Raw genomic sequence first — 27625 nt, forward strand, 5'->3', positions numbered from 1 at the left:
AATACTTTAGAAAGAGGGAAACTAAAAAAGAACAAATTTAACCGCTGTAAAAGGGAAGGCCACCAGGCATTTGCATCTTAATCTAAAGCATCTGGTACCAGTTGATGCTGAAGACAGAAGTGAGCTAGATGGGCTATGAGCCTTCAGTGAGTAGAGGGGAGTTCAAGAAGAGTGGTTGCTTCTCAAGGAAGCGATCCTCAATGCACAAGCTAAATCTATTCCAACACGGAGGAAAGGCAGCAAGAGGGCACAGCAGCCCTCCTGGCTCTCTAGGGACCTAGCGGACCTCCTACAGCTGAAAAGGAAAGCCTACAAAGGATGGAGGACAGGATTCACCTCCAAGGAGAATTTTTTTGCACTGGTCCGGTCCTGCAGGGAGCAAACCAGGAAAGCCAAGGCTGCAACTGAACTCCAACTAGCTTCAAGCATCAAGGATAACAAAAAGTCCTTTTTCAGATATGTGGGGAGCCGGAGGAAAAGCAAGGGCAACGTTGGACCCCTGCTAAACCAGATGGGGCAACTGACAACTGACGCCCAGGAAAAAGCCAACCTATTACATAGGTACTTTGCGTCAGTCTTTCATCAGTCCCGTGGGACGCCCATGCCTGCTATGGGACAGGGAGATCCGGGTGATGGGGATCCCCTACCCTCCATAAATGCTGACCTCGTGAAGGAACATCTTGAGAAGTAGGATACCTTCAAGTCAGCCGGCCCTGACAATCTGCACCCCAGGGTACTCAAGGAGCTGGCCCCTGGCACGCATCTCTGAAAACTCCTGGCGCTCTGGTGTAGTGCCCGGAGACTGGAAGGAGGCCAATGTGGTGCCGATCTTCAAGAAAGGGAGGAGAGTGGATCCGGCTAACTACAGGCCCATCAGCCTGACTTCTATCCTGGGGAAGATCTTAGAAAAGTTTATTAAGGAGGCCATCCTTGACGGGCTGGCCCAGGCTAACATCCTACGGGATAGCCAGCACGGGTTTGCTGTGGGTAGGTCTTCTTTGACCAATCTCATTTCCTTCTATGACCAGCTGACCTATCACCTGGACGAGGGAGAAGAGATTGATGTCATATATCTTGACTTCAAAAAAGCCTTTGATCTGGTATCCCATGATCACCTCTTCGCCAAACTGGCCACTTGTGGCCTTGGCTCCACCACGATCCGCTGGCTGGGAAATTGGCTTCGTGGTCGGACCCAGAGGGTTGTAATTGATGGCAGTCACTCATCGTGGTGCCCTGTGACCAGTGGGGTCCCTCAAGGCTCTGTCCTGGGACCCATACTGTTCAACATCTTCATTAACGATGTGGACATCAAAGTCAGGAGTGGACTGGCCAAGTTCGCCGATGACACCAGACTTTGGGGCAAAGCATCCACGCCAGAAGATAGGCGGGTGATCCAGGCTGACCTGGACAGGCTCAGCAAATGGGCAGACGAGAACCTGATGGTGTTTAACACCGAAAAATGCAAGGTTCTCCACTTGGGAGGAAAAACCTGCAGCACCCTTATACGCTTGGAAGTGCTACGTTGGATAGCACTACAGAAGAAAGAGACTTGGGGTCATCATTGACCACAAGATGAGCATGAGCCTGCAATACGATGCTGCAGCTAGTAAAGCGACCAAAATGCTGGCGTGCATCCATAGATGCTTCTCGAGCAAATCCCAGGACGTCATTCTCCCCTTGTGCTCGGCCTTGGTGAGGCCGCAGCTGGAGTACTGCGTCCAGTTTTGGGCTCCACAATTCAAAAAGGATGCGGAGAAGCTGGAGAGAGTCCAGAGGAGAGCCACGCGCATGATCAGAGGTCAGGAAAACAGATCTTACGATGACAGGCTGAGAGCCACGGGACTCTTTAGCCTGGAAAAGCGCAGGCTCAGGGGTGATCTGATGGCCACCTATAAGTTTCTCAGGGGTGACCACCAGGATCTGGGGGAACGTTTGTTCACCAACGCGCCCCAAGGGATGACGAGGTCGAACGGTCACAAACTCCTGCAAGACCGTTTCAGGCTGGACATAAGGAAGAATTTCTTTCCTGTCCGAGCCCCCAAGGTCTGGAACAGTCTGCCAGCGGAGGTGGTTCAAGCACCTACATTGAACACCTTCAGGAGTAAATTGGATGCTTATCTTGCTGGGATCCTATGACCCCAGCTGACTTCCTGCCCTTTGGGCAGGGGGCTGGACTCGATGATCTCCCAAAGTCCCTTCCAGCCCTGATGTCTACGAAATCTATGAAAGTATGGCAAATCTCACGTTCCTATTTCTCCGCTGCAGCTTCACCACACGTGAAGGGTCACCAGCCCCCTGTATCCCAGAGAGAATCTGCTCGTAATGAACAAAGATCTGTATAAAATAGGGGGAAGAGCTGTAGCTAATGCAAGGTTATTGCTTAAATATGACTGCTGAGATTTGATCCAACAGGCTACGTCTACACGAGATGCTACTGCACAGTAACGCTGGAGGCACAAAGCGTGATGTAACACTACTGAGCAGTAGCATTGGAAAAAACCATGCGGGAACACTACTACGCAGTTACTGCACAGTCATTTAGGACTTGGTTATGCAAGTACTAAATGACTGTGCAGTAAGAACGGCATGGTCTGCCACTCATGTAGACACAACCAGGGACAATATCATAATGGAGTTTATTTATTCATGGAGGGGACATTGTGCCTAGTACAGCTCAAAAATAAACCAAGAGACCCTACCAAAGATAAATCAAAAAGGATGTTCAGAAACTAAAATGAAAAGTCAGCCTCACTAAATCTTAAAAATGGGACAGCCACGTAAACAACTTGATGTACGGTTTCCCTTGTTGTTTACAGATAATAGAGTTATCTATTTTCTCTAGCTACCAAGTGCTATCTGGATTACACAATGCAAGTACAACAGCCATTGTAAACCATTTCTAAAAATTAGAGGCTTTTCAAATTAGCAACCAACTTTACTCTTGCACTGAACATTAATTTGTAGGTGAACAATTTCAGTCATGCTTTCCTTTCAAAACACTTGTTTTCTGTCCCGGGAGGGCATTTAATTTTATGCAGAAAGCTAGTTTTTGATTGAGTTACAAAATTAGTGAATGAGAAGAATGCAGCAGATCTAATAGGCTGTATCTGCACTTCAGGAAAGCACGCACTACTACTGCTAGATTGGCAATGGAAAATTAATTCCAAGTGGTTTGAGCAGGAAACCTGCGCCCAGGCTGAAAACTTACTGATGACCATAAGTTATGATTTAGAAATGATTTGGACACTAGTAGCCAAGGTGTTCCAGGTTTTGGCATTAGAACTGATGTAATTTAGCATTAATTTCATATACAGACGGCACTGGTATTATGGGTAGTGTTGCAAATGCCAGTAAAAATAGGAATCTGTTAAAAATGAATAGAGATTAATTCAATCTAACAATATCTGGGGAGGAAATAATGCCTGGCAGAGATATCCACTGGGAAGGGAAAACCTTGAAAAAGAAGCAATACTGAAAGAGTCCCCAGAGTTATAATGGACAGCAAACTAGATACAAGCTTGCAGTGCTGCACCATGGCCAAAATACCAAAGCTGTTTCAGTTTGCATACACAGATGCATAATACTACAGTCCAGGGACATATTAGCTGTCTTCTATTTGGCATAAAAGGGACCACACGTAGCAGCACAATTCAGCACATCTCAGTACCAGAAAGATTTTAAGGGATTTTAGAGCAGAGCAACGTTGATGATTCAAAAGCGAGAGGGTCTGATTTATGATGAAAGATATTGCAATAAGTGCAAGTTGGCCAAATAATGACTAAATAGAGATGACATTTTAAAAAAGAAAACTCTGAGGAGGGAGAGGCTTTGTTCAAGGGAGTTAAAAGCCAAGAACAGTCTCCTAAAGCAAATGATGAAAGCAGTATTGCTTGATCAAGTTAAAACGGGCTGAACAACTGAAACAGGTACTCTGGCGAAGAATTATATATTGGCAAAGAAGTTGGCCTAATAGTTTTTTTCTAGGCCTTAGTCCTAGAAACATTTATGCTTGTGAATAAATCGATTCTTATACGTGTCCCAATTAATTTAATGGGACAACCTTATTGCATAAGTGCTTGCAGGATCAGAGTCCTGGTTTGTATGATTCAACTAAAAATAAAGGGAAGTGTTCATAAAGCTGCTTAGAAAACAGAAACGCCAGACCGTATTTCAAAAGGGACTGGATACCCTGTTTCCTCAAGAAGACCATCAAAATGATGGCCTCTGCTCTAAATTAATTTATGGTGATAGTTCCTTTTCACTTGACTCAAATATTCAAAGGTCTGTGAGGTTTTTCATTTCCTTCCCACTTTGAACCGACATCAGATATGCCAGATAAATCTTTCACAGTAAAATTAAACTGGTTGAAACCATAAAAAAAAAGATATTAACCTTGTAACATTTGACTCTCCATAAGTAGCTATAATAGCTGTGGCTCTATGCTATAAGTAATTATTAAATAATAACAGAAACAACAAGATGATTTACTTATCAGACGGGGACTCTGCTTTTGAAACATAATCGGCAGTATGATGAGCTGCCACTATTTACCTTCAACTTATGTTCCACGATGGCTGCATTAAAAAAAAAAAAAAGTCTGACTGAGGGATATATCCCTTCCCTTTTTCATATATATATTTTCCATATATATAAAATTTACAATTGACAGATCTATTGCATGTACCTACCAGTCTTCATCTGCCAATAAAATTTGTTATATAAACAACTTAAGAAATCATGTTGATGCCTTTAAGAAAGCAGTTTCCTGCTTCCCTCAGCAAATATAAACTGAATCCATACTATGGAAATCATAGAAGGAATGGATTCCCCTAGCAAACATGCCAAATTCATCAGACAGTAATTCTGTTATCCGAGAAAAATATTTTATTTATGTATTTGGTTAGTTATTTTTAATCATCCACCATAAAAACCCACCTATTAGTCTTGCCAACAAATGACAGGACATTTCTAAAATAAGTGCAGTTTTGCTGAAGCTCTCAGAAGGCAGAGATGAAGCAAAAAAAAAAGATAAAGGGAGTATTTGGACTGGCTTGAACAAGGGATGAAATGGCAGGAAGCACAAAGCTTAAGCCGCTCTTGAATGTGCTTCACTCCATCGTTCAGCGCCAGCTCTTTAATGCCCTGTGTTTCACATAAAGTAACACTGTAAGGCCCCGCCCTACAAACACTTTATCACTTGTAACAGGACTTCTCAAGAGTAAAATTATACACGTTGCAGGATCTTTTCTGGATGTCTGATTTAGGGGTTTTAAATCCCTTCTCCTTAGACACGCGTTTCATATGGTTGCACTTGAAGAGATAAATAGCTGTCAGTCTCCGTGCTGTTGATTATTCCAAACATTTATTGAGGGTAGCAACTTCATAACTGACAGGCATAATCTTCAATAGGTGCATTTGTCACCGTGCAGTTGGAAGTTGGTACCAGAAGCAGAATACAACAGAATTAAATATCTGTCAAAGGACCTTTTCTTCATTTTTGCCTGTATTTTGCTCTCTGAGTTCTCCCAAAGCCATCTGCAAAGCACTCCCGAGGGGGGGAAGTATGCAAAAAATCAAAGAATCTCCCTTCTCATGGCAACAGAGCACTACCCAGAACACCCTGTTTTCTGCAAAACTGTCTCTCCTGGGCATAAATAACTGCCAGTTCTGTGACTAATGTTACTAACTTCAACTAATTCATGTTGAAGATTGGAGGCATTCCTTAAGCAATTCTGTATTGACCCTAAAGGAGGCAACTGAGTATCCCAAGCCCCAGCAAATACTTTGAAAGGTGCAAGGGAGGGCAGAGAGATCAATGGGAGGAGCGGGCTCGAAGGGAGTAACACACAGGAGCTCGTTCCCCAAAGGCGGCAAATTAACAAGTGAAACAAACTTGTGTCATTCTCTAGTGCATCCCTACCCACCAGGTCTTGCAACTGCTGGGGAATCAACCACAGAGAAAAAAGGAAGCAAATCCAACGAGAAAGTGCTTCAAAACTAGAAGTATGCATAAAAATAAGTTATGAAGGAGAAACTCGAACAATGGTCAAGAACATCAACTGAGGACCTTCATCTCCTTTTCACTGTTCAGTAAAGGGGGATTTCAGTAGTAGCTCTGCACTTCTCACAAGAGACCCTGCTTCTCTTTGGCAAACAGGTTTCCATTAATTTAGTAGAACAAGTCCTGATGCAGATCAGGAAGACTAACTGATACTAATATGGGATTTACGCCCCCCCCCCGTAGCTTAAAAAAATTGGGTGTGTTTTTTTCATTTCATAGTCCTACATTACAAAAGACAACAAAATGAGCCCAGCTTTACTTGGCAGTTTATAAATGAACTAAAAAAAAAGCATCCCTGAATTTGGATGAAAGCTTATATGAAAGTTCAACCCAAACTCACACACCCCCCTCCCCTCCTGCCATCTTCACAAAAAGGTAAATTCATATGCACTGGCAGAGCACAGATGGCATTTCATAAACCAGAATAATCAATTTGATTGGTATCTCCATAAATAATTTGCCCTCTTAAGGGAAACCACTGCCAGGGAACAAACTTGGTGTAATGCATTTCTAGGATTCTAGCAACAAGTCTATTGATCAAATGCACCTGCAACTCCTGCGAGACCAAAGGGACCTTCCTGGCACGACTCTGAAACTGCCTAAGTGCGCCCCTGCTAGGGAACGAGGTATGCTCACGCACAAGGGTCCTCTTGCCCAGGACACTTTCTTTTTTAAAAAAGGAACAAGAACTGGAGTCCTGTGTCCTATTTGGGACATCGCACTTCAAAGAGTACAGGCAACCCTGGTTTAACTCTGCTTCGCTTAGCGCTATTTTGTTATAATGTGCATTTTAAATGGATACCCGATTTCGCTTAGTGCTCAGTGAGCTTCATTATAATGCTTGCGGTTGCCATCTTGGGGCATTAAAAACAACTGCGGTCACCATCTGGGGTGGTCAAATGCTTTCAGTTAATGCTCGGCTTTTCAGGAACCAATTAAGAGCAGTAAGCGGGGGGTGCCAGTATGTAGACCAACTGGAAAGAGTCCAGAAGACAGCAAAAGAAATGATAAAAGGTCTGGAAAGACTGAAAGACTGACGATTCATTCTCAGGAAGACTGAAGGCACAAATTGCAACCATCTTCTGTTCTCTAAAAGGTTACTCCAAAGAGGAAGGTTACTCCGTGTCCAGCAGGAAGAGGATAAGAAGCAACAGGCTTAAATTGTAGCAAAGCCAATTTAGCTTAGATATTAAGAAAAAAATTCTAGCTATAAAGCTAGTTAAGTGCTGGAATAGATTAACTAGGAGGAATGTAGGATGCTTAAAAACTGGTTAGACAAAACCCAGCTGCCAGGAATAGTTGAGGTATAGCTGATCCTGCCTAGGGTAGGCTAGTTGACAGCTCGAGGTCCCTTCCAGTCTTATTTTCTAAAATGAAAGGGCTGAAACACCTAACAGCCTCACAGCGGTAATGGGAACTGGCAAAAAACAGCGCTCTCCTAGGCAAATCTCTAAGAACATGCAACACTGCCACGATTTTCTAGTATAAATTTTCCATGATGTGGCTTTTTTCACTTTAGGCTGCTCCCTTGTTTGAACCATGACTACCAAGTGGGTATGACTTCAGCAGAGGGCTATAAAATATATTAGTGTTTTCTATGCTGTGCCTATTTAAGGCAGTTCTTTAAATAAAAGCAAATAGATCTTCCAACACAAAAGTACTTATGTGGCTCTCTGACAATTAGCCAGGTTTGCTCAGTCGGCACAGATCCGTTCTCAGCAAGTTTTGCCCTACGAGACTACTGACATCGCACTGCAGCTTTGAGCTGTCGGCATAAAGCACAGCACATCCCCGAGGCACGCAGACGAGGATCGTGACGTGACGTACAAGGTGAAAGGGAAAGCGATGCAGCCTGTTCTTGCAGAGCAACCTTGTTTACCGACACCTAAAACACCTAGGTATCACGATTAAACAGCACCGGTTGACAGGACTTGGGAAAAGAGAGCAGTATTTAAATTAATTTTATTCTTATTAAGAATACAGTAGCAGGATCGCTAATAAGAGAATGGTGACAGTTAAATTCCTATTGCCTTTCTGGATCAGGGGATATGTAAATAACTCCCTCCTAAATCCTCAACCAAGACGTTAACCATCATCAAACCCCAGGATCCTGCAAGTTCAAAGCAGTTTTCTTCAGGCAATGGACTTTATCATCCTGATCTTTTAATTCATCTGACAAAGCTAGAAGTAAAGCAAGTTCTGCTCTATTAAGATGTGTTTAATTCTGTTTGCTCTTAGCTACTAATATGGGCATTTCTATTCAGGTCCACTGGCTTTCCTGGAGAGAAACCAATAAAAAAAAAAAATCAGAACATCTTTCCATAGAGAACAAGATGGGCAGAGATATTAGACCTGCAGGGTCTTTTTAAAGGAGCAGCAGTATAGATGTGTTAACAATCAATCAATACTTCATTTAACAAGGTTAGTCCACAGGGACTAGGAAGATTTGAGAGAGAGACACCCAGTTATCATGCCGTACATTTTAATTTAAACCACTGGCCCTAACTTTCCCGTTTAATTCAAAGCTACATTCTCCGTCGTGAAGCGACAAAAACAAAAAGAGATCTGGACAACAGAACCCCTTGATGATAATTATTACGTTCCTGCTTGGCAGACCCCTCCATTATAACTAATTACTGTCCAGCTCGACTGTATAATCTTTTCCTGTCAGATGCGTGGCAGCGGACAGCCTGTGTCAGGTTAAACATTAACTCAGACGCTGAACACGTTTCCTTCAGAAATATCTCCAAGTTAAGATAACTTTGAAGTCGCAATTTCTTTGCAACCCAGTTTCTCCGTTTCAAAGGGCGATTCGTAAATACCAAAACGAGTCATTATTCAGTGCCACGCACGAGGAATTAACAGCGCTGCTTCCACGTTCCTTGTTTATGGCCAGTTTTCTATGCACACAGCTTAAAAGTCTGCTCAGCTAAAGAGGGGATTTTTCTGTGATTAAGAATAATACGTAGCTTTAAGTGAACTAATATTTATGTTAGACTAATGTAGTCACTGTGAGCACACTGAGTGATGTAATTCATCCTGCGGAGAACACTGCAATTAGAAAATGAATTAAAAATAAATTAATCTTTGCCCTTTTCCACTTTAATGCTTAAATTGCAATTAAATAAAGAATAAATTACACCTACTGCCTAAAAAAGGGGGAATTAAAAGATGGGAGTGTTCAATATCTTCTTCAACAATGAAAACGCTTGGCATGAAGTCACTGCCTTTTATTTGAACTGCAGTCATTTGGCCTCCTCTACATAGCTCAGAGATTAGAAGCGTTACAGAAAGGTCTGAATTAGGTACCCTGACATTTCAGCTACGGCATTTCTGTAACTGAAGGTGATAGAGGCTACAAAAGCATGGACTCTTCAAAAGAGCATTATGCAGAGATGTGACCAATGTGATGGAAACGTGGGATACTTATGTATTAAAGTATAGGCATTTTACAGGCTCGCTAGAGATCACATTCCTAGTGAAATACTTAACATAAGAAGTGAGGTATCCAGGTTGTAACCATATCGGTATAGCGGGAAAAGCAATCAGGACGCATGGTAAAGGACATATCTTTTATAAGACCAAGTAGATTTTTGTAAAAAAGTTATTTAATTTATTTTAATTAATTAATTATTTAGGTTAATTTCTTTAATTCAAAGAATTTTTTTTGCAAAAATCTAGTTGGTCTAATAAAAGATAATCACCTCTACCATGATACCTGATTGCTTGTTAACATAAGGAGTGTCTCTTGAAGTAAGCAAAGGAATGGTGGGGGGGGAGACAAAGCGCAATTTCCTCGCACTAAAACAAGGCAGACACATTATTTTTAAGTGCGTGAGTGACTGGTGCCAGCTTAGCTGGGGTGGTGCATTTGCCCCCTCAGTGACCAGTCAGCGACCAAGGGGGGGGGGGTCCCCCACAGCTAATCTTGCCAACTGGGGGGGAGGACCCCCCTTGGCAAAACTCACTGACTGGGGAGGACCCCCGCGGCAAAACTCACCGACCAGAAAATGGCCACAGTGTTACATCTGGCACTCCCACTCCCCAGCTGGTACTCGCAGGAGAAGCACCAGCACTCCCACCTGCCCCCTCTGCCCATTGCCTAAGCAGGGAGCGCAGCCTGTCAGGGGGTGCACCAATGCTCTCAGGGGGTGCACGTGCACCCCCGTGTACCCCCAACACATCACCACTGTTTGAGTTTCACTGTCCCCCTGTCCTTGGGAGGGCAGCACATAGAGGGGTTTGAACAGACATGGGCCCAGAGGGAGGAACCAATTAGACCTGCTAGCAACTCGGACAGCCAGGCATGCAGCTAACTAGTTAATTGTGTTAATCGGAGTATAAATATAAATACAGAATATGAATAATACAATTATTTTTTCAGGGTAAACAGCCTCTTTGTGAAAGTTGGGTCACTGGGTAACCTCATCTTCCTGAATAGAACAGCAGGTTCTGAACTGGTCAAGCAATCACCATGAATTTACAGGGATCTTCAGTCTAATGCCACAGTATTCCACAGATGATACCTAGAGATTGAAGGGCTTAGCAGAGTGGCTCACAGGGGAGTATGGGTAAGCAACACAGTGCACCTAGCAGCTGAGATGCTATATTTCATTGTTCAGAACTCTTAGGGTTCTGAAATAGTAGCACATTCCTGCAAGTCACAAATGTACACATTAGTTTGCAATGATAAAAGGAAAATGCCTTCAAAAAAAGATCACTGGGAATGAAAATATTTTCTTTCTTTTCCCAAAGCAGCAGTACAAAAAACCCTGTTACAATCTGTTGTTTTTCTTTTTTTCGTTTTCTTGTACTCAGCAAGCAGAGATAGCAGCATTGTGCCATATTCTTAGTAAGCTGCCACCCCTAATTCCTTCTCACATCCCAAGGAGACTGCATGAGACACCCACTTAGAAGACAAAAGCTGTACAAGACTGGAGGGTATCCGAAACATTGGAGGCCAGGTACAGAGGGTCAAAAAGCCCCAGGCTGAATTGATTCAGTCTTTGCAGGTTAGTCTAAACTACAGAGATTAAACTAAGAAACAACTAGACACACATTCACTTTTGATTCAGGAAATGCAACCACATGTCTGCAGTGGCTCAGGCCAGAAGTTGGAGGGCCCTAGAGCATGACTCTCTGGCACATAGCCAGCATGAGCTGTGTGTTTGCTTCCTCTTCTTGCTGCCCCGAGATCCCTTAGATTTTCAGTCCAGAATCACAGCAGCAGGACTCTCCAGGGTTGCTCATCACTTCCTCTTCCTGCTTCCAGGTGCCTCTGGGATTTGTAGTCCACAGTCACAGTCAGCAGTAAGTTTCAGTAAACTCAGCAGTAGGGCAGCTCTATGCTCTAGCGAAGGCAAGTTTAATTACCCTCCCTGGCCCCAGACCTCAGCTGGGGTTTGCCTAGAGCATGGGACATTCCCTGCTTTCCCCTCCCCAACCCTTCTCTGCAGGAAGGGGTCTGGGACAGGAGTTTCATAAACCGGTTTGACCCAATTCAGTTAAGTCCGATAGGTATATTCAACCAGGTTTATCTTAAACCAGTTTCAGCCATTTTGAAACTGTTTTAAGTGCACTTCTGTTCTGTTAATAAGCAGCGCGTGGCAGGGGAGGGAGGGATGTGCTCCCCCTGAGATTGGCCCTCACCAGCTGAGGAGTGGAGGTGCCAAGAGAAACACCAGCGGCACTCTTGTTTTGCCTCCAGTGCTTCTGGGCTGTTACACCCATTGTTCTATTATGTGTTTAAACCAGTTTTTGATTATTTAAACTGGTTTATGTGCAACTTCTGTCCCTAGCCTGTAAGCAATCGGAAACCATTCTATCCCTATAACAGAACATAAGTCTGGCAAACTGACTGGTTTAAAAATGGCAGAACCCAGTCTAAGATTTAGATTCAGGCCCCAGGGGAGACACACCTGGGCCAAGGGTTAGTGAGGAACTAGTTAGGGAGCTTCTGGAGGGACTGGACGTATTCAAGTCAGCCGGTCCAGACGTTCTCCACCCTAGAGTATTAAAGGAACTGGCTGAGGTCATTGCAGGACCCCGGCACGGTTTTATGAGCGCTCGTGGTGCTCTGGTGTAGTGCCAGAGGACTGGAAGAGGGCCAACATGGTTCTCACCTTCAAAATGGGGAAGAAGGAGGACCTGGGAAACTATAGGCCAGTTAGTCTTACCTCGAACCTAGGCAAGCTGTTTGAGAAAATTATGCTGGCACACATCCATTAGGGGCCACCAAGGGATTTCATGCTTAGGGGCAACCAACACGGGTTCATCAGTGGCAGGTCCTGTCAGACCAACCTGGTGGCCTTCTATGATCAGATAACCAAATCATTAGATGCAGGGGTAGCAGTGGACATCGTCTTCCTTGACTTTTGGAAGGCCTTCGACACTGTCTCTCACCCTGTTCTCATGAAGAAACTGGGGGACTGTGGTGTCGACACCCACACAGTCTATTGGGTCGCCAACTGGCTGGAGGGCTGCACCCAGACAGTGTGGTGGATGGGTCATTTTCAGCCTGGAGGGATGTGGGCAGTGGGCTCGGTCCTTGGGCCCGCACTGTTCCACATCATCATCAGCGACTTGGACGAGGGGGTAAAAAGCACCCTGTTCAAATTTGCTGATGACACCAAGATGTGGGGGGACGCGGGCACTCTAGAAGGGAGCAGTAGGCTACAGTCAGACCTAGACAGGTTACAAGGGTGGGCGGATGAGAACAAGATGGGATTCAACACTGACAAGTGCAAAGTGATGCACCAGGGGAGGAACAACCGGCACCATACCTACAGGCTGGGGAACTCCCTTCTTGTCGGTACAGAGGCAGAAAAGGATCTTGGAGTCATCACTGACTTCAAGATTAACATGGGCCGGCAGTGTCAGGAAGGCCAACCGCACCTTGTCATGCATCCACACATGCATCTCTAGGAGGTCCAAGGAGGTGATCTTCCCCCTCTATGCAGCATTGGTCAGGCCGCAGCTGGAGTACTGCATCCAGTTCTGGGTGCCGCACTTCAAGAGGGATGTGGACAACATGAAGAGGGTCCAGAAGCGGGCCACTCATATGATCAGGGGGCAGCAGGGTAGGCCTTATGAGGAGAGGCGATGGGACCTGAACCTGTTCAGCCTCCACAAGAGAAGGCTGAGGGGGATCTAGTGGCCTGTTACAAACTAGTCAGACGGGATCAGCAGGCAGTGGGGGAATCCCTGTTCCCCGGAGCACTGCCAGGAGTGACCAGGAATTATGGTCACAAGCTGGTAGAGGGTAGATTTAGGCTAGATATCAGGAGGCGCGACTTCACTGTCAGGGCGGCTAGGGTCTGGAACCAACTTCCAAGAGAAGTGGTGCTGGCCCCTACCCTGGGGGTCTTTAAGAGGAGGTTAGATGAACATCTTGCCGGGGTCGTTTGATCCCAGCAATCTTTCCTGCCATGGCAGGGGGTCGGACTAGATGATCTACTCAGGTCCCTTCTGACCCTAGAAACTAAGAAACTATTTACAACCCCTTTCCCCCACTCCCAAGGTGAATTAGTGTTTTGCTGCTATGAATTTAAACTACAAGACTTACAGAAAACTGCATAACTTCAAATCGATTCCACCTCTACCTATCCAAAAACTTCTTGCTTTATTACAAAGTGTAGTATTTCACAACTGGCTATACTGTTCCCCTTTCCACTGCACCCAAGAATAGATTTAGAGGCCCTAGTCCAGTGAAGTAAGGAGTCAGGTAATTTGGCATTAAACCCAACTTCTGTCATTGACTCACAGCTCCATTCTTAGGCAATTCATTTACATCTAAGCCAAATTTCGTGCTCTACAGAATCTGGGTAACGAGGATTAATTTATACTTAAAAGGGATTTGTGAGAATCAATTTTACAGCGTTTTAAGTCTGTAAAAGACTGTGGACGTGACAGCACTGTTATTGCAGTTTTAATTAATATTAATATTCATTATATTTATTTAATCTAGCCACCATCTTGTAAGTAAAATGTAGGTGGTTCTTTGGGCAAGGACTTTTTGCTACCTGGTTGCATTGCATCTTAGCGCTAATTGGAGCCTCTAAGAAGCACAAGTAAGCAATACACTCCAAAGTCAAGGTGCCTTAACTTTTGTTGGCTTCACTGGCACAGGAAATGTGACAGCAATAGCAAATCTCCATTCTCCAAAGTCAAAAGTCTCCAAATACATTTGTATAGAATCATCCTTGAGCAGGAGGTTGAACTAGATGACCTCCCAAGTCCCTTCCAGCCCTACTTTTCTATGTTTCTCTACTATAGTAACTCCCATCTCAACTAGTTTAGAGTCTGCAATACTTTATCTTGATTTAAGTCATTGCCATGTGCTCCTCTCCTAATGTTAACGCACACACAGCATAATACTTTGCTGTGGCAGCTGCCTCTCAAATGCAATGCACAGAGTTGGCACAGAAGGTAAGATCATACGGGTTTTTGAGCCAGTGAAAATGAAGGGGAATGTGCTAGATGCATACATCTCTTGAGTCCCTGTCACTAAAGGAAAATGATCTTGATAAAGTTGCAGGACCCGCTTAGAAAATGATCATCCCATTTGAATTTCTGAATTATGGCAGAGGCTGCCATCAGTAGTTCACGGCCCCTAGATTCTCAGGAAGTTTGAAAGAGCATTGGAGAATGTTAACTGTTTCTTTTTGCTGGAAGCCACTTTGAGCATTATCAGCAAAAACTCAATGCACAAATCACTGGAGGCAAGAGGGATGTGGATTAATGTGGCAGAACTGCAGCTTGCCTTGGACTGGTCATTTCACTTAAGTACTTGCAGTGACCGCCTCAACCACAGTTAGTTGCATATAAGCCAGTTTGATTATTATGCTCTAATCTGGTTAAAACACATGCTGTTCTGCAAATATTAATAGATATAGTTTGGGAATATTTTTTCATCAAATGTGCGCCATTATTTAAATAGATAATAGTGTACTTCAAAAACTGCCTAGATGGCAAGTAAAGATTCTTATGGTAGTTTAGACTTTAAAAAAAAAAGCATAGGCTCTTACAAATTTAATTCAACGAAGCTATGTTTTTTTTAAAAACTCAGAGTGCATTTATTGAGCACAGCACCAATGGCTTATGCATTCAGATACTAGGTGATCACTGAGCTGTCAGACTGATGTTTTATGCTATTTCCCTAATAACTCAATATTAAGGAAGCTACAGACACCTATCTTAATAGCTCCCTTCAAATGCTGACACCAGCATCCAAAAGTGTGTCTGTTACTAAGCTTTACTTTACAGTGTATTTTTGAGAAATCTTAGCCTGTCGCAAAGTTGTATTTGGTTAACTTATAATGGATTCTGGAAAGCAATAAAGGACAAAGTGGATTATTTTATTACCCTACCTCTTTACTGCTCATGTTAAGATGGACAACCAATAATTAAAGGCCAGTAAATAACCAAAACTTAATATGCTTTCAGAAACATCAGGCTTCACAAGCTCAAGCAACCCGTAAGGCACTGTAAAACTTCTAACTTTAGTCAACAATTACCTTCAAAAGTTGTAGGGAAAAGGATCACACACAAACTCACAAGTGTATTTTTCATTGACTTCACTCTGACATTTACTTGGTAAACTCTTTGGTGCAAGCATTACTCTGTATAATGCCAGGCATGCTGTGATCTCCTAACAATAATTGCATCTCAGAGGAAAATTTGGCCTTTGGCCGCAAGGTTGTATATCTGCTTAAGAAAGCAAAAATGCTAAATAAAATTGCTGTAATGGTCCTCTAAAATCAGATGCAAGTAGCTGGATTGTTAGGCTGAGTTTATTGGGAAAATACATTTGAAAGAAGACTCAGTACTTAGCTTTTTTACATCACAAAATGCTAAAGTGTATAAGTATCGCTAGAAATGTTTGCCAGTGAAGTTACCAAGGCAGTGAGAAATTCAGCAGCTTGCCAAATGCCACACAAGAGGTCCATGCCAGATCCCACAATCCCACATTCCAACCACTGGACGTGCCGCTCCTGGACAGGGGATTTGAAAAACAGAAACCTCTCTTTTCTTAAAAGACGAGCCTTATTTTTCCTGAACTTAATATCAGCAATAAAGATCTTCTCCTTTCCTCCAGCCAATTCCAACATTTATCTTTCCTCCTTTGAGGCAGAAATCCTAATTACAGTATTTATATTTCCAGACCCCAAGCAGGACAGATCCTCTCATGCCTTCCTTTATTAACTTCCTTGAAAAGGAACATAGAAACTACAGCTTGCTAGTGGAAACCAACAGCAGTAATTCCTTCCTGGACAAATAAATAAGACCCCTTAAGGAGGGACCTACACAGAGTCTTTATTGGCTCCCACAATACTTATATCATCTCCAGGCTGTTTTACGAATGCCCAGCCGGGGCAGATGGAATCCGCGCACTGAGCAATAATACCAAACAGAGGCTCATAGAGCTGGAAGTTGATATCTGATGCCATACAAAACAGAGAGAAGCCCGTTTTTATGGAGGAAAAGGTCCCCTGATGAGAAGCGAAAATGAAACCACTCTGCCAGAGAATCGTTCATCAGAGGGTCTCAATGGTTTTCATTCATTAAGCTGCAAGACCCCCTGTGTAGCTGAGACAATTATTACCCATCTCCCATTAAACAATTGGAAAAACTGGGACAGAGGCAGAGACTTGAAGAGTCGAAAGGCAGATTGTCAAAGATTTTAAATGGGGTCTTCCTCTGTGAGACTGACTTTGCATAACCAAACCTTTGCTTGTGCACTGGGCCTATTACTTAGGGGCATGCAGTATAGAATATGCACAAGTTTAAGGCTTAGCACAGGCTAAGGATTATCCTCAGACAAGAGATGTACAAGATAACAAGCCCCATAAAACCTGCTCAGGGGTCCTCCAGGCTAGAGTGGAATTTGGGAATAAAACCTAAGACGAGCCCCCTGTCTACTAATCAATAGAGCACATGGCTTCCTAACAGCCCAGATTTCCATATTGCACAAAAGCTTCAGGAGCGGTAGTAATTTATTATGTAACTGCCACTAATTACAAGTTATATTTTTACGTTAGACCTTTGGCTGGAGTAGTTCTCATGTGATCTTTGACAATCATTATTGTTTTAAACACTGGTTACATGTTAGAAAGAGATATCATACCTGCCCATCGCTCATAGGGTAAAGCATCATAATTAGGCATACAACACCCACAGTTTCAAAGACCTACCTTCTCACAAATAGGAACAATAATTATCATTTATGCAGTGGTTATTCAACTCTGACAAGTATTTTACATATATGAAAGACTACACACAAAACAAGTGTAACTGTGAAACTTCAAGATGAAATATTCCCCAATGAACGCAATATTATTATACCTACAGAAACTCCTGCAAAAATTTCCACATATTAAATAAAGAAGCTGTAATTTCTGATGTAAATTTGTCTTTCAGTTTTGGCCTTAGAAGCAGAACTTCGCCACATGCCAGATATAAAAGAACCCAAAAAGCCAGATTCCCTTTGCCACCGAGCCAGGATTTGGAGGTTCTCGACCAAAATGAACAGAAAAGCTTTTGCTGGACAGATCAGCATTAGAAAGGCATCACAAAGAAGTCACTGGGACACAATGGATTGTATATAATGTAATAAGCCTGCCAATTCAGAAAGCTTAGATTCCTATCTACAAAGGATAAAAGTGGAATTAATTTGATGGCCTTGGCTCAGACCTAATGGACCTAATTAACTTTCCAAACCTGTTTTAGAAGCAGTACTTGAATCATTTCTTAAATGAGGCCCGTCACGGGGGCACTCGGGTGCCCCGTGTCTACGAAGAAATAAGGGCAGCTGCCACTCTTTAGGGCAGCCCAGGTGTCGGTTGCTGGGGCAACCGCAGCAGGTCACCTGGCCAGAAGGGGGCGGGGCCTGGCATTTATAAGCAGCCCAGGCCGAAGCCTAGCTGGCAGTTCCCTTCTGGCAGCCGTAGGAGCAGGAGCTCTGCAGGGGAGCCGAACTGAGGCGAGCAGACTGGCAGATCGAGTAACTGCACCATGTTGCAGAGTAGAAGGAACCCTCCCTGAGAGACTTGGCTGGAGAGACTGGAGGGTTTGGGTCGCATGTTCTAGCCGGTAGGCTTATGGTTATGTTACAGCCGTGTGGCTTCTGGTTCTGTGTAGTTATTGTTATACCGGAGGACCAGGTGAGGCTGTAGGGGTGCGAGGAGGCCTCTCAGGGGCTCCCCAGTAGCTCGAGGGTTCCTGGTGCCCAGTGAGGGCACAGCGACTGGTGCCACAGGCTGGCTCGGCAGCACAGCGATTGGCGCCACAGCTGGCACAGTGGGTGAGCGCCGGAGAGGTGCGGTGTGTGGGGTGTTGAGACCCCAGCCCGTGAGGGCGGTATTTTGCCCAGTAGGGCGTACGACCCAGGAAAGGGGTCTGGGGCCAGGTAAGGCTGAGGCCGCCCAAGCACTGTGGTGAGAAGCCCCAGTGCGGGCAGGAAAGCGCGAGAAGTGCAGGGCAGGCACCAGAGAGGGCGGGTACCGCGGGAAGCGCGGCGCGCGGGCCCGGATGCGGGGGTGACCGCGCAATGTATGAGGCAGGCCCTGGGAAGGGCGCTGCCTGGATGGGGAAAGCCCCGGAAGGGGGCAAGCCTAGTGAGAAGCCTCGGAAGGGGGCAAATTTATTGAGAAGCCCGGTGAGGGCAAGGAGCGCATGAGCGCAGGGAGACTGGCCCCAGTCGGGCACGGTCTGTGAGAAAGAGAAGCCCCAGGAGGGGCGCGTAGATTTAGCGGACCCCGGGGGGGGAGCGGATATGATTAGTAGGCCTGAAAGGGCTAGCGAATAGAGGGGCATTGGTTGTGTGACAAGCCCAGAGGCGCCGGTAAAGGGGCGCAGGTTGTGTGACAAGCCCAGGGGCGCCAGAGAAGGGGCGCAGGTTGTGTGACAAGCCCAGGGGCGCCAGAGAAGGGGCGCAGGTTGTGTGACAAGCCCAGGGGCGCCAGAGAAGGGGCGCAGGAGGTTAAGGACCGGATAACGTCCAGGAAGAGCTGCGAGGCTTGGGGCGTGCTAAAGGGGAGGTTGGAAGCACGCATAGCCCTTAAGGCAGGGGTGCACCAAGTCACCCCATATGGAACGGGGAATAGTCCCAGCATAACACTGTGTATTAGGGGATCAAAGGCAGCCTCCCATATAGAACCAGATATCATCAAAGACGTGGCGGGCGAGATAAGAGGGTGCTGGATCGCCTACTTGACACGGTAGGGGGGGCACTAGGGGGATCACGGCCGCCCCTGCACCCCGCCCCGTGACAAGGCCCAATACCAAATATCACTGGGAAGCCTGAGGTGCCAGTGCAGAAAGGGAACAGGCATTTTGGTGCATAATGATGTTTTCTACAGTAGGGGGAATAGGATTGCACAGTAATGGAAAATTCGATCTCACATCCTGTCAAGAGTTCATTTGCAGGATATTCCAACGGCAAACTGGACCTGGAATTTAGCAAATACCATCTTGTTATGGATGACCGCCTTTAATGACTGCCTACACTTGGAAACTCATTAAAATCAGCTTTTAAAAATATCTTTAGTTTCCAATTTCAACACAAGTACATAAGACTAAAGTCACCTTAGACTGAACTGAGAGCTAAGATCTTTGTGTTCTAGTTGTGCCTCCGCTACATGATCTTGGCAACAACACTTTCTCCCTCTGCACTTCCAATTTCTCATCTGAGAATGGGGATCATGACCCCCCCCGCCCTGCTTTGATGGAGGTTTTGAAGTGCTAAATACTGTGCTATTATAAAATCAGATACTTACTAAAAATTACTTCTGATGTGGAACCTGCTGTCAAAACTAGGTCTACTGCCGTTAGCAGAATTACAATGCCTCAATTTCCTTTCTTGTAAGAAAGCAAGAATAAAGAGTGGAGCCAAAGGAGGCCAACTGCTGCCAGCAGTGCTGCCGGGTGACTCATCTTGTGGATTGTCCTCTGTGAATGCCTGACTTCCCTGGAAAGCTTCGATGGCCCGGTGTTTATTCTACCGCTCAAGCTGCAAGAGCGCATAGGTGTCAGTGCTTTCACTTCCCACAAATGCAACGACCTCTTAATGTTTCATTTTCTTGACCCCACCTACTGCAGAGTTCTGGGCAATATGATGCTTTGGCCAAAATGGGCTCTCCAATAACAAACAGCAAAAGCACAATAAAAACTCAAATCATGCTTGTCCTCTTAAAGACCCTTTATTTGGCTCCTCTGAGCATCCATGATGCACCACATGAAATAAAGAAAGCTATACTATGTCAGGATACAAGCTGTACACCACATTGGACTGGATGACCTCTGGAGGTCCCTTCCAGCCCTACTTCTCTATGACTAGACAATAAAGACACTGAGGCCCCTGACAGACACAACACTTAAGACATGATTAACCAGTTAATTAACTGGTTAATGTAGTGACTGGCCACACACATCGATCGATCAGTGGCATGATAAAACAAGGAATAAGCCACAAAGGTATTATACAAAATTTGTGTACTAAGTTTGCAGCTGGCTCCCATCATGAACATGTGGCCAGTGCCCAGCCTCTAGAAAACATGGGAGCTTTTCAAGACTCCTGTGCGCTCCAGAGGCTGGGAATGCCCCTCAGCTAATCGGGGCTCCCAGCCAGGGGAGTGCAGGGAGCCAAGCTTGCTACTTGCCAGTGCAAGGGGAGCCTGGGATTGGAGCCTGCACCAACAGCATGTTGCAATGGGCTCTGATGCAGGATCCCACGATTGCACCTCCTACCATGCACATGCGGCATGGCAGGAATTGAGACTGTTGGAATCAGACCCCATCATGCCTTTACTTTAACACCCGTCAGGGGCCTAAAAATAAGATCTTTAATTCACCCAGTAGTCAATTAACTTATTTACAGAAAGAGAGGGTTGCCTAGTGACTACACCCCTGGATGGGGACTTATAATATCTACACTATCCCTGTGGCCTTGCTACCGGCTTCCTGGGCAACTCCAGGCCAGAGGTTCCCAACTCCTCCAGGCCATGGCGGGTTGACTGGCAGTCCGCAGGAGGGTTGGTTGCTGGCCCACAATTCTGGAAGTGACCGGCATACTGCAGAGCAGCAGCCAGCCCTTTTTTACACCGAGTATGAAAAAGGGTTGGCTGCTGCTCCACAGTGTGACTGTCACTTCCAGACTGCAGACTGCTGGTCCTGAGTTTGCTGGTAACAGTCACTTCCGTTCCACAGTTTGCCAGTCCTTGATCTAAAAAGGTTGGGAACCCCTGCTCTAGGCAAGCCACTTACATCTCTGTGCCTCTGTCTCCTGACCTGTAAAACAGGGTCAAGGATATTTGCCTCCTTCTGAAGTGCTTTCTGATCTAGAGATGAAAAGCACAATCCAGCAGCAAGATGCTAACAAGTCTCAAGGCCACTCTGCACATTCCTAATCAAAGGAACACTTTAAATCAAGATTTTTTTTTTTTTTTTTTTAAGCGGAGGAAATAAAGGTCAGAGCTTCTTAAGTGTAGGAAAAAACACAAATCTAAACAAGCCACATGCTAATAATTGCCCTAGTGACAGCATGGAGCCAAATCACGCTGGTCGGAAGTCTCCCTAGCTCACAGAAGTTTTTAAAAGACATCAGAGGTGGTTCTTCTTGTGCCACTTTGATGCCATCTAATTGACTGTGCAGTGATTAGGCTGAAAGTGAAACCCAATTACAGTCTCTTTAGCGCATCTGGTAGTGAATGCTCCATCCAGCACTATACCATAAGATAATTACCTTGAGCATATACGGGATAATCCCGTTGAGTCTGCAAAGCCCTGCATTTTTCTTTTTCTTGTGAATGGCATTGCCCAGACGCTATGCATGTACTGTCTCCTGTGATGGTTACTGAAATGTCAATGTCCTTTGAAATTATTTGATATCAAGGCTTCCTCTTTTGTGCCGGGGTTCAAGAGACTCCAAAGAAAAAGACATAAATGAATCTTGGTCTTTGCTAATTTTTTTGCATGCATTTCCCATCCTAAAGAGCAACATTCATGCATTTAGTTACTCTGACTATATCACATAAGTGACAGCCACTCTGTGCACAACTCTGTGGACGGCTGTTTTAGTTTCATTGTGTTGAACTGCACTGAGGAAAACCGACTGCAAAACAAACTGATAAGAGCGACTCTACGCACTAGCAAATGCCTTGCCACAAACCCCTCTCCTACATCTTTGCAGCGATACCCATCTTCAGGTACACTGAGATTTCAAGTTGCTAAGGGCACAAGTACCTTACCACTTGAAAATCACAGCAAGTCTTTCTCTGAAGCTAGGTGCAGCCATTGAAAAAGCCTGAGGCGCAGTCAGTTATTCAGTTTTCTGTAAGCAGCATAGTTTAGATCAGTCGCAAACAGAACACAAATTTGCCCCTTGGTGGAGGGTGGGGCAAATCTTAGACTGGGCTCTTCCATTTGTAAACCAGTCTGTGTGCCAAACTTTTGTTCTGTTACGGTTATAAAACAATTTTGTGTGCTGAACTTCTGTTCTATCATGGGTATAGACTGGTTTCCGATCACTTATTCCAGTAAAAGTGTAATGTCTGTACCTGGACAGAAAAAGCAAGTAAATTGGACTCTTTGTTAGGCCCTTATTAGGATTACAGATGTTATTGTAACAAAGTGCATTTATTAATTAGATCCAAACAAAATGAGCAGACAAATAAGCTCATTAAAGTATGTCCTTTGTGGAAAACAATAATTTAGCAGAGAGCTTTAGTCCAATCATAACTACAGCGCAAATTAATCCTGCAAATTAAGAACTGTTTCATTTTCTTTTAAATAAATATCACAATGTCACTATAGTTCACAGTCACCCGCAGAGCACTGCGTATTAGGGCTGTGCAAAGCTTCAGTTTGGTGGCGGAATCTCCGAATCCGAATTGAATCAGAGGACCCTCGAATCTCTCCGAACTGAATTGGAAACCTCCTTCCACCCCCGCATCGCAGCACTCAGGAGTCGCACTGGTACCTTGAGGTATGTTGAAAAAACCTTTAAAGCTGCGCATATGTCCGAATTACCGATTCACCAAATCAGCATTGAATCTTCAGATTCGGATTCGGCCGAATCAAATCGGGGACAGTGATCCGAATTAATGAATCAAATCACTGTCCCCGATTCTGGCCAAATCTGAAATGAATCGGGCCCACTTTGCACACCCCTACAGAGTATCAAGTTAAAGCAGATGTCACAAATGCATAAGGGTTTTTGTCAATTTACATTTTCACCTGGGAAGAGCTTTGGCTCCTTTAATATTTTAAACTTCTCTGCCTGAGAGTTGGAAAGGGGAACACAGAGATGAGCCCCTTGTTTTCTTCTCTCTGGAAAGTCACAGACGGTATTTCGGACCCACAATGTTTTTGTGCTGAAGAGCCTTTCGAACAGGATTCCAAACCGGTCCGCCAGCGTCGCTGTCGTGGTTCATGTGTCACCCACAAGAATTGTTGCCTCGCTCAAGACTGCGTACGGTGAGTTCTCCTATTTAACACGATTCTCTATTACCACTCGCAGTGGGCTGCCGCAGATGCACGGTGATGAATTTGACTATAGCATTGTGAACACTCTAGGTATCACTTCCTAGACAGTATTGGTCCTACTGCTTTCGGAATAATAAACCGAGCCAGAGATTTTGATGAAGCTGCCAAAGGCAATTCCCCTATGAGGGATCTGACAACAAGGGCACACTCGGCAATGTCTTCTTCTGCCCAGGGATGACCATTTAGATAAACTGAAGCTCTGGGCTGTGTGAATGTCTGAGCGAATTTGAAGCTATTGTTATCACAGCTATAAACCTACTGAAGTCTGCAGGCAGTCTTAAAAAGTCTATTCTGCCAGGTCAACATGGCAAAAAGCCTTCCTGTGTACATTCTTCTTCTGTCACCCCTTTGCACCAGTGCCTGGGGATGTTTTGCCACAGCTCTGGTACATTAGTAAAACAACCCGCAACTTCATCAATAAGGGACTCCTCGAGGTTCAGACTGTGGAGCAGGTTGGAGTTCAGACGCTTGCTCTTATTTCCATGTTGGTTCCTTACCAAGCCCTGTGACCTTTCCTTGCCAAGACAACTGGGCCACACTTCTTCTACATCCAACAGACTTCTAAGCAAAGAAAGTCTGATCATGTCCAGCCCTGCTCTGGCATGTCTCAGGTGGCTGACAGCCCTGCTCCTCTGCTAGCTTGTGTGGGACATCTTTGTGCTCTTTCTTCCTCCTCTGTAAAGCGTGTATTTTCCTTCCCTCTGCCTGGGCTTGCATCCCTCTTCTGAGACATCATATTGTGTTATATCCTCCCTCTCCCTTCCCACTGCATTCTGCTGCTGGAGTCTCCCCTTCTGCTCGCCCTCTGAACGAGTTCCCTCTACCAACCCCACCATCTAACACAGAGGCTGATGCTACTATTTTGTGCAAAGGGCAGGGCACAGTGGCACCTTAAAGACTAACTTGTTCCAAAAGGCACACGCCTTCCTTGGCTGCAGCCTGCTTCATCAAGGTAAGCAACGCTGATGATGCTTTAAGGACACCAAGATTTCTATGGGATTTCGGATTGGAGGCTCGTCCTTCTATACCTTCCTAGCTAGCTGTCTTAGAAACTTGAAGTTTCACCACCTTGGCAATGGAAGAGAGGAATTTTTCATTACTTTTTAACTACTGTTTGCTCGTGCTTGATTCAGCTTTGTACATATGTCTGTATGATAAAAGTGTGTACAAACACAGTGCTTTTCTTAAGTTAAATTTGGCTCAGCGGTATTTCCGGAGATGGTAACACATTTTTAGAAAAACATGGAAAGCTAGTATTCGCCACGTTAAGATAAAGGTCCATGTTATGATCCAGGTTCCTGGGGAATATAAAATGAGACAACAGGAACAGCTGGCACAGGTCAGACCAAAGGTCCATCTAGTCTGTTCGTCATCTCTGGCAGCGGCAAATAGCAGATGCTTTAGAGAAAGAATGTGAGAAACAAGGCATATGTACATTGATTCATCTCCTCCAATACCTCCCAGCAGAAGGTTACATCCCTAGTGGCTGTGATTAACAGCTGCTGATGGATCAATCCTCCAGAAATGTGTTTATTCCCTTTCTGAACTGGATTATACTATTGGCTTTCACAAAATCCTGTAGCTATGAGTTCCCCATGTTAATTATGTATTGTATAAAAAAATAAACCTTGCATTTGTTTTAAAGCAGCTGCCTGACCAGGTTGTTGGGTGCTCCCGTAGTTCTTGTGTTATGAGCCATGGCAAAGAGCTGTCCCCTAGTCACTTTTTTCAGCATAATTCAAGATTTTATAACCTTGATCATGTTGACCCTCAGTTGACTCTCTTCAAACACAACATATGGCCTCAAGTCATCGAAGAATTACTACGACCTCTAGAAGCAGAGAAAGGCAGTTAGCTGTGGTAATCTGAATTTAGTCAGGAGGCAGGGCAGGTGTGGCATCTTATAGATCAACTCATCCAGGGGCATGGGTTTTCATAGGCTACAGCCATGTGCCACAGGCCATAGCCTAAGAAAGGTCACGAGTCTCTGAACAACTTAGTCTATTAGGTAAGACACCGCCCTGTCTTCCACTACCTCTCTATTAGCCATTGGACATTAGAAGTATTGGCGATTCACTCTTTGGATTGAAAAGAAAGTCTCCTCAAGTGCCTTGAAAAGATCATGCGCTGTTTAATGATCAGCACTCCCGAGAAAACACAGACAAATGCTGACTAGGAACTACTGACTGTGACTTGAAATGCACTGAATTATCCAGATGGTTAGTCAGTGCTGTAAAACAGCTGACATCCCCCGCCCATTTTTTTTTTTAAGTCTCTCATTTGGCGACAAATTGGGTAGGGACTGGATTGAGCTTAAAGATTAAAGCATACAAATATCTCTCTCTATATTATATATTTGTGTACTATAAATTATAGTTCTGCCAGCCAGTACTGCTGCTGTTGAAGACCTGTCATACTTTCCATTTTCAACTCTGTTTTTCATTTCAGAAGAAAACTCTTGTAAAAAATTGTTCCCAACTAAAACTCTGTGTACAAAGATTTAAAAGCAAAGCAAAGCAAGCAACCAAGCACAAAACCTATTTGGTTGGGGGGGGGGGGTTTGGAGGGGAGAGAAGGGGTTGTTTTTGTTTTTGCTAAATGAAAGGAAAAAAGGAAAAAAAAATAGGTCTGACAGTTAGCTTGGAACCCTATTTTGCAGGAAACTAACCAAATTTCTTCATCTCTCTCAAAATGAAATAGTTTGTGATATGTGCACCGTAATGATTAAAGGAGTTTCTGGCATTACACTATTATAAGGATAGGGACATTTTTTACTTTAAAAGATGACAATTGCCCATATGCACCAATGGCTCATGGAAGAAATATTACACGGAGTTTGGGAATGTAGGAGTTGTTACCCAACAGCCCAGGACCTCCTACCCCAGGCTTTGTGAGTGAGTAGATAACTGAAGGTGCAAGAAAAGAAATGAATGAAACCCCCTTGCAAACATTTTGCCTGCCCGATGAGAGTGTTGATATTTAAGGAATCCTGACATTAAAGGCAAAGCCACAGAAAGCCGTGCTATCATTTCTCAAAGTTCGTCCAACAATTGTCTGTAAATTGTGAAGGAAAAAGGCACCTGCCATAACCTTCCCTGGTCCATTTCCTTTTATTCTGAAAAGCCCCAACGCATCGTCCCTGTCAGATATCTAATTTGACCATCCCTTACTTCTTCAGCCTACCAAGAAGCAGAAGGCAGCGAATCTGCTAGTTCAGACTGAGGAAGGTGCAGTCTCCCTCTGGGTCAGCCTGTAGGAATTACTTGAAAAGCAGTCAGAGCAGGGTATAAGGAGTCAAGTTTCTTCTGTCCACTGGAAATTACCTTGAGTATCTCCCATGGATTCCAGTATCAAGTAATTACTTGATCCTTCCTCAGGGAAAACTTCCATTTATTTCTACCCGAGCCAGAGTCTGAGTTAGAATTTTAGGACTGGGCTTGTAAGTCCTTATCCAGTAAGGGCATGCAAAGCAGGCCCCATTTGATTTAGTTTCGGCCCAAATCAGGCACAGTGATTTGATTCGTTGATTTGGATCAGTGTTCCTGATTCCATTCAGCCGAATCCAAATCTGAAGATTTGATGCTGATTCAGAGAATCAGCAATTCAGACACAGACACAGCTTTAAAAGTTTCTTCTACATACCTTGAGGTAGCAGGTGCGGCTCATGATTGCTGCTATACTGGGGCACATAAAGTATCCCACAGGAGTGGGGGGGCCCTCCACATGCTCAGTGGCGAACCCAGAAGTGGACAGGAAATACTTCCGGAAGTATTTCCTGTCCACTTCTGGGTCTGCTGGGGAGCTCACAGGGGGCCCTCCTGCACCCCCCGCACTTGGCAATTGGCTACGGGGGAACCCTGGGTGCTCCCCCCACAGACCCAGGAGGCACCAGTCACCGAGCTGGGGGCAATGATTCTGGTCCACTTCTGGGTCTGCTGTTGAGCACGCTGGGGATCCCCCGCGCTTCTGTGGGATGCTCCACACACCCAGCATCACAGTGTACACGAGCCACTGCTACCTAGA

General features: G+C 44.7%; 1 protein-coding gene and 1 long non-coding RNA gene across 6 annotated transcripts in view; one reads left to right on the forward strand and one right to left on the reverse strand.

Annotated features, from left to right (window-relative positions):
* Positions 1–27625, reverse strand: part of TRAPPC9 (trafficking protein particle complex subunit 9) — an 826451-nt gene that overhangs the window by 134533 nt on the left and 664293 nt on the right. The gene's annotated exons all lie outside the window — the stretch shown is intronic.
* LOC149869668 (uncharacterized) overlaps positions 22159–27625 on the forward strand; it is a 44620-nt gene continuing 39153 nt past the window's right edge. Inside the window, exons 1-2 of the long non-coding RNA XR_016441128.1 lie at positions 22159–23042; positions 23395–23533. This is a non-coding gene — a long non-coding RNA (uncharacterized LOC149869668). The remainder of the gene's footprint in view (positions 23043–23394; positions 23534–27625) is intronic.

This window comes from Crocodylus siamensis, chromosome 3 (assembly GCF_052110815.1).
Source record: "Crocodylus siamensis isolate JL-2025a chromosome 3, ASM5211081v1, whole genome shotgun sequence".
NCBI classification, from domain to species: domain Eukaryota; kingdom Metazoa; phylum Chordata; order Crocodylia; family Crocodylidae; genus Crocodylus; species Crocodylus siamensis.